This window comes from Populus trichocarpa, chromosome 2 (assembly GCF_000002775.5).
Source record: "Populus trichocarpa isolate Nisqually-1 chromosome 2, P.trichocarpa_v4.1, whole genome shotgun sequence".
Lineage (NCBI taxonomy): Eukaryota > Viridiplantae > Streptophyta > Magnoliopsida > Malpighiales > Salicaceae > Populus > Populus trichocarpa.
The window spans coordinates 3,815,611-3,823,643 of record NC_037286.2 but is presented as its reverse complement, the minus strand read 5'-3'; the positions used below and the strand labels follow the sequence as shown (position 1 = coordinate 3,823,643).

General features: G+C 30.9%; 1 long non-coding RNA gene across 8 annotated transcripts; it reads left to right on the top strand.

Moving 5' to 3' along the window:
- Positions 1-1,479: 1,479 nt before the first annotated feature.
- LOC18096161 (uncharacterized) lies at positions 1,480-4,676 on the top strand. 8 transcript variants are annotated; one of them, XR_002980606.2, is made up of 6 exons: positions 1,480-1,696; positions 1,866-2,319; positions 2,533-2,610; positions 2,970-3,028; positions 3,339-3,410; positions 3,948-4,676. It is a non-coding gene; the product is annotated as an uncharacterized LOC18096161 (long non-coding RNA). The 8 variants fall into 8 exon arrangements; XR_002980605.2 differs by having other exon boundaries at positions 1,480-2,319; positions 3,948-4,153; positions 4,304-4,676; XR_002980603.2 differs by having other exon boundaries at positions 1,480-2,319; positions 3,948-4,153; positions 4,301-4,676.
- Positions 4,677-8,033: the final 3,357 nt, after the last annotated feature.

Below are 8,033 nucleotides of genomic sequence, written 5' to 3'. Positions count from 1 at the left end.
AATGGCATTTTATGACATCTTTACTTGCAACAGGCGCCCCGTATAAATACATACATACATTATTTTTATTTCATGCCCACTTGCCCGCAAGACGAGGGCTAACAAAGTTGGTGGTAAATACGTATAAAAGGGTATTTTTAAATCTCGTGTATCTGAGGAAAACAACTTGCGGTAAAATTATATTTAAAAAAAATAAAAAATAAAAATAAAAATTATTTTTAATCATTTTAATATGTTAAAATTAAAATTAAAAAATATATTTTTAATCTATTTTTAAATAAAAAATATTTTTTAAAAATATCTCTACCATAACATAATACAGGTTCTGATACAGAAAGTCTACCCTCATTTTTCTATACACCTTTACAGTTTAATGATTCTTTTATTCTTTTTAAAAAAGTTGTTTGCCTTTTGAGTAAAGGTGGGGATATATTTGTCTTTTTATTAGCAAATTAAGCATTACAAGTTTGACTAGAGTACCATTAGCTTTATAATGTATCAATAAATAGTTAAATAACCAAAAAGTCCCTCGTAATCAATGTATCCATTTTTTTATATATATTTTTTTGTTATTAAAAAAGTTATTTAACAAAAAAAAAAGTCAGTTAAAAAATTTGATTTAATTTTATTTTTTTTTAATTTTGAAAAAAAACCCTTTCTAAAAATTATAAAAAAATTAAAAATATCATATTATTTACTGATTATATCAAATTTGATCCTCAAACTTTTGACTGCTGTATATTTTATTTTCAATTATTTTTTTTTTATTTCATTCTTTAAAATTTAATTTTTATATTAATTTTGATCTTTATTTTTATGATTGTTATTTCTTTTTCTCTTATTATTTTTTTTTGAAATTTTTTATCTATTAGATTTGGTCCTCATTTTTTTAATTGCTATTTATTTTATTTAAAATACTTTATTAAATTATTTTTATTATTTTTATTTTTATTTTATTATTTTTCAACTTTTTTATTTGTTAGATTTGATTTTCATTAATTTTATTATTATTTATTTTATTTGAAATAATTTATGAAATTAATTTTTTTAATTTCATTCTCATTTTAATTTTTAATTTGTAAGATTTGTTCCTTATTATTTTAATAAACTTTTAAAAAATAAAGCATTAATAAGTTATTTTCCAACTTATTTTCCATAACATAACCAAATACTAGAAAATATTTTTAATTTATTTTTATAATATTATTAGAAAATAATTTATTTTCTAAAAATTCACTTTTAAAAAAAATTATTTGCGGAAAAAAATTCCTTTCCAACAAAGACCTGTTTGTTTTTTTTTTTCAAAAGCGTTTTTGAAAAAAATTAATTTTTTTTATTTTTTATTTTAAATTAATATTTTTTTATGTTTTTAAATTATTTTGATATATTGATATTAAAAATAAATTTTTTTTTAAAAAATATTATTTTAATATATTTATGGAAAAAAAACTTTATAAGACATTCCAGATGAAGAGAAATATACATGGTCACGGTTATCCTGGACTGTGTTCCGGGATAAAAGTGGCCTCCTTGAAAGAAAGGGCGGGCACTCTCGTGTTTCAACTCCACCATACTATTAATAGTTGTGGTGTGTACTTACAGCCTCTACTATAAGCAAGTGAATGGGGCCGGTGCGTGGCGAACGGAACAGTTCATCAAGCCATTTCTCGCCGTGACCCCCAAAATAGGAAGAGAGGTACTTTACAAATAGGGGCTAATTGCTTCGCACCTGACTGCCCTCTCGATACCTTCTCAGAGCTTTGTAACTAGTGGCCGGGTCGCTGTTTTCCCAGTGCGCGGAGCCCCAGGTGTTAGTGGTTTCTCATTGGGTCAATAATACTAATCCCTCTTTTTTGTGCTCCTAGGGCGGGAAGAAGAAAAGAAAACGCGAAGCGTTCTCTTGCTTTCCCAACCTCTGGCTTCTAAAGGCTGCCCTCTCTTAGCTGGAGCTTAAAATCGACATCCCTTTCTTTGTTTTTTTGGCAAAGAAAGAAAGAGAGAGGGATGGTGAAGGATATGGCGAGGATGGTGAAGGATATGGAGAGAGATGGTTGGGAATCCTGTAAACACAAAAAGGGATCAGTGGGGAAAAAAAGGGATGGATCAATGATTTTTCAGTCCCTTTTGCAATTATAGAAGCAAGGAACAGGTTGAGAGGAGAAAAAAAAGGCGGAGAGGAGATCTTTGAGAGAGACGTTAGGAGCCCTGTGAAAGGGTCTCTTTTGCAGCACTGAAAGCAACAAACAGAGGGAGAGGAGCAGCAAACAACCTGAATTAGGCTAACCTGGTCTCCTCCAACTTGGGTCAAGTTCCTCCAAGGTAAAATTCTAGGGTTTGCTGAAAAAATCTTCATTTTTAGAGTTTTTAAATAATTCATGTCTTGGTTTTACTTTTTGATGTGTTGTGACCAATCTTGCTTGATTAATTATTGGTCAGCAACGATTGGGTTTGTCTTTCTGATTCTTTTGGATCAATGTTGTTAAGAATTTTAGTTTGCTTGATTAATGTTGTTGTCGTGATGTGTGTTTGAAGAGGAAGAGAAGGACATGATGTATATGATGTTCGTGCTACTCTAAAAGAACTGAAGCTATTTACAGACTCTGCTGAGAGGTCAGTGCTAGCTATACAAATCTTCCAGTGCTATTTTATTTAACTAGGTTAGTGTCTTGGAAAATATAATTGAGTTGTGGGTAAAAGTATATTTTTTAACGTATTTGGATTGAAAATAATATTAAATTGATACCTTTTTTGTATGATTTTGGATGGTTTGGGTTTAATAAATCATTTTACATTCTTGAACTGCATTTAACAAAGGGATTGTTTGTTTGTTTGTTTACAAGAGGACAGTACATGGAGGAGATAAAGAAACTCACTGCTCCTTTTTATTTTATTTTTTTTAGGTTGATGGTGGTGAAACTGTCGAGATGCTTGGTAAATGTTGTTGTGGTTGTGATGTGTGTTTTATGCAGGGTTGATATCCAGGCCAAATTTGAAGGAGAAGGAGAATGTGGGAAGGCTTGTCGAAATGGTGAGTTTGATTGCTGCATCTTTTATTTGTTTTTTTAGGTTTTGAATATGGACCTGTAATGAATTCTGTGCTTTTTTATTACATTACAGAAAAAACTAATGAGCTCTTGGTTTCGCTTTACAACTAGAACCATTTACACTGTTGGTTCAAATAGTGTCTTCTTCTTTAATACTGCACCCACTTGCAATTTAGTTTTTCGATTCCTGAGTTTTTTAGGGGCTGTCTTCAGTTCTTGATTGCTGGAGCTGCTCTTTTTTTTTTTCTTTAATTTGACGTGTCATTGAATGAGACTGTATTTTCCACTGGCCAGTTTCTCAATATCTCTTAGTTCTGCTCAAGTTCTGTTGATGGCTCTGTTCTAATTCTGTTAGCATACAACCAAGTAAGTACATTTATGTTGTTTTCTTTCCGTTTCTTAAATTTCAGTTTCATTTGCGATCATAACCTCTTGGCAGTTCATGTCTTTTCAACTATTGTTTGCTTGCCACGTTTCATTTACATTCATTTTCCAACTGGGCGTCATGATTTGTTTTCTTGGGACTGTATCTTCAGACAAATAATTTTTCCTTCCCTTCCTCTTTCATTGCAAAAAAAAAACAGAGCATGTTAGGAACTAGGAAGCAATGAAAATAAAAAATACTCTCTCTTTCAGATTTCAATCTCTTTGTTTCTTCTCTTTGAAAAATGACTTAAGTTTTTATGGGAAGGAATTCGTTGATCATATTATTTTTGAAGTTTGATTCTTCATGTAATCTAGTGGATTTCAAATTATCTTTTACTTTCTCTGTGATTACCCATCTTCCCCGTCTCTCTAAATATATAATGGGTTTTTGATTTGTAGATTTCACAAAAATCTTGCATAGCTTAACTAAAAAAATCCATATAGCCTCACAATATTCAAACTTTCCAAATTCACAAGCCCGATTCAAGGAAGGAGATCCACGGGGAAGAGTTGTAGCTGCTACCTAGGTCGCGAACACACAAATCCACAACTAGACAGGCAAGACAAATGAATAAAGTGTTCCTGATGGTGGAGATGGTGGCGTCAATTCTGTCGTAAAGACTGCAACAACCCGCCATCTATTGGCCAGGCCTATTAGACCGACCAGCGTCCTATGGTTTTGGGTGAGTCAATCTGAGTTTTTATTCAAGAAAAGCTTGACTTTTTCTCTACTGTCAGTCCAATCTGTAGCTAAGTTGGATATGGCATGGATATGATCTATCATAAAGCTTAAATAACCTATTCTCTTTTTATTCACGATGTTTATTTAGCAGGGAGGCATTCGAGTCTGGTGATTGTTCATTGGATATTTAGCTAAGTTGGATATGGCATGGATATGGCATGGATATGGCATGGATATGATCTACCAAAATGACTTGACTAGTAGCTATAAGAGGTTTTATTTTTTTATGGAGGTAAGGATTTTTTGATACTTAAATAAATATTTTTTTTTTAAAAAAAAATATTTTAGAAAGAGATGCTATGAAAATATTACATGTAGTAGGGAATGAAGATTGTGAATCTTTGTTTTGAAGGTCTTATAGTGTATTTATAGCCTATGAATCTTGTTTTTCTATAAAGAAAAAAGTCTGAAGTGTAATTTTATCCTTATAGCATTTAATGAGTAATAAATATCTCTTAAATTTGTATTAATGTGTTGATGAAAATATAATGTGTTCTTGTAAGATTTTTATACATCTAAAAGATATACGAAGATCAGGGTTCAAGACATTAAATGTAGTTAAGTCTTTAAGGCTAAACTCTTTTCCAAAGCTAGACCTAAGGGAGGATAGGTTCGTTTCATGGGTGAATTCAAGGGAGGTTGGGTCTGTTCCTTAGGCGTGCCCAATGACAGATGCTCATTCCCTTGGGCAAGCCTCACAAAGGATGTTCATTCTCCTGGGTGTACTCAAGGAGAATAGTCTGGTTATTTTTCTTGGTATGTCCTGAGTCCTATTAGCACTAGACTTAGCACACTTTTATTAGAGTGTGCTTATATTTCAAAAAAATTTATTTGTAAATTTTTATTTATCCTATGCATTTTTGTAAAGATATATCAATAACTACTTGTTTCATAAAGCATATTCGTTACCATAGATAATATCATAAAATATTGTTGAACTGTTGTTTTCTTTATTTGTTGATGATGTTCTTATTATGCCAATAACAATCTTAAGATGCCTGACTTTTAAATCCATGTTGGTTTGTTTTGAGATTGATTGATTGGTTGTTCCTTTTAACCTAAATTCTTTTTGTAATAGATTCTTTGTTTCGTCAAAATTGACCACTTATAGCTATCGCTTTTTGATAAAAAAAAATAAAAAATACCTTCACCACTTGCATTTAATTTATTTTAATTTATTTTTATATTTAAATATTCAATTTATTTCTAAAAGTATAATTTATCTTCTTTTTTTCCTTCAAATGTGAGAAACTCGAATTCTAAAAATAAATAAATTAATATTACACAATTTGTTTCACTAGTTTTAATGAGAATCTATCAAAATGATCTCAGATATAAAAATAAATTGAAAGCAATTAAATTTGTTTTGACATATAAGAGATTTGACGTAAAACTAAAGATTAGTTGAAGCGTCAACAGTTATTTTTGTTGAAGTAACAGGCATCTAGTTGAAGTGTCAACGGTAGTATTAATTAAAGGGTAGTTTATTATTTAATTCCTCCAAAAATTAGTTTATTTAAAAAATTAAAATGTCATCAGTTATTTAAAATTCGCACTAGTTGAAGTAACGAAATGCCTGTTTTATGCCTCCATGTCAATGTAATGATAGAGGTTTGTAGCAGCTAGAGATATATATATAGTGTTTGTTTAGAATATTACAAAGCTTATTTTTTAAAATACTTACCTTTTATATTAAAATATTTATTTATTTATTTTTAAAATTTAATTTTGAGATAAACACCTTAAAATATAAAAAAACAAAAACAAAATCTAAAATTTAAAAGTACAGTTAAAGTACTGTAATGTCAAAAATTATCTTAATGATAGTTTATTTTTGTGTTTGAATTTTTTTTAAAATAAATTTAAAAAATGCATTTAGTTTAAAAAAATTAAATTAATATTTTTTAATTGTTTTTTCATGGTTTTGATATATAATGCCAACAAAATTTTTTTAAAAAAATATATTCTGTTATTTTTTAAAGCATTTTCTGACTTTTCAAGTTGCATGTCATGTAAAATACTCATCTCTATCGGGGGGAAAAAAAAAACCTCGTATTATACTAGAACATTGCAGGGACAAAGCCCACTGAACCACAGCTCATAGTGAATGACCTTTCTGTAAAACAAGCAGAATCCCTATAAATAGTATACATGCTCTTTGACTGCATTTCCACGCTGCCGCGCTTGGAGGAAGCTCCCCTTGGACCTAACCGTCTATGCATGCCAGAACCGTTCCCAGCTGAAGCGGGGCCTTGCAATGTATGGGAAGGAATAGTCTGCTGGGTGTCGTTGTTCATCAACAAGCTAAGGAAGCTATTTGGATTCTGATTCATCCCTCTCCTTCCTGAAGCAGGCTTGCCGATCTCAGTTGCATGGACCATTGAAGTCAATGACTCCACAGATTCTGCTGGTAATGAAATCCCACGTAGCCCGTCAATGAACAGAATGCAATATATATATAGGCCTCCAGAGCAGGAGGAAGCACTTTGTGTTTGTGAGGATGTGTAACCTAAAAGGACATGATGACAAAGTAGAATTAAGGTGAACTAAAAGGTTTGATGAAGGATAAGACCTCGTACATCAGTATGCATAGGAATGACTAGTACTTAATTTGAATTGCTGCAGATAATTGCTCTCTCACCGTACGTACGTGTTGTGTGCCTAATCTGCCATCTGTCTCCATTCCATCTTCATCACTTTCAGCTCCATCTGCATGCACTGTCGTAGTCGTTGCCGTCATCCTCTTCACTGCCATCCTCTGCAGGAGTGACTACAATCTCTGTTGCGAGGAGTAACAATGGCAGCGGACCGATGACAGAACAGTTTCTTACGTGCATACCCCCATCTCCAAGGGTTATCTCATCATATATAACCAAAGGGTAGTCATTTGATTTCCAAAATGATAGCTTATAATCAAGGGACTGAGCACCTCTAGCAGTCTCTACAACACGCTTTCCAATTTTAGGTGGAAGGAAGGAACCTCTCCCCGCCATTGGATACAGACCAGCCACAAGGACAGCAATATGGACTATACCTGGAACATGAGCATTCGTATTGCAACTTGAGACATCTTCTGGAATAAAACCCTTGCGAATTAGTTCTCTCTGGAGCTGCTTACGCATTGCTTGCAGCATATTCATGGTGCTTGGAGAGATGAAGTATTGTTAACAAAACCATGCTTCTTGACCCCTATTCTTTGCTTTCTTCCAGCACTCAAAAGCTGCTAACTGCTAACTGATCGCTGGATTTTACTCTGTTGCGAGGAGTAACAATGGCAGCGGACCAATGACAGAACAGTTTCTTACGTGCGGTTAACTGGGATGTATAATTTTGTAAATATATATTTTGTAAAGTGTTTTTTAATTTTTTAAAATTATTTTTAATATTAGAACATCAAAATAATCTGAAAATATCAAAAAATATTAATTTAAAACAAAAAAAATTAATATTTTTAAAAACAGTATTTTTGAAACACAAAAACAAACAGATCTAAATTTAGAGTATTGAAATTACATGCCAAATTAAATCTAATTTATAAGTAAATTTAGAATTAAATATTAAATTATAGAATTTAATTTAATTATGATATTTGGAATATCTATAAAAAGAAATTAGTAATCTTGATTATTTTGTTTTTAATTTACAAATTATCTTATTACAAAAATATGTTTTTTGTAAAATGACCCTTATATTTATTTTAAATGACATTAAATATATATATATATATATATATTAAATAAGATATAAATATACATATCTCATATTAATTATTTAATAAATATTTGTTGAAAAAAATAGAAAAATATATATTCATTAAAAAA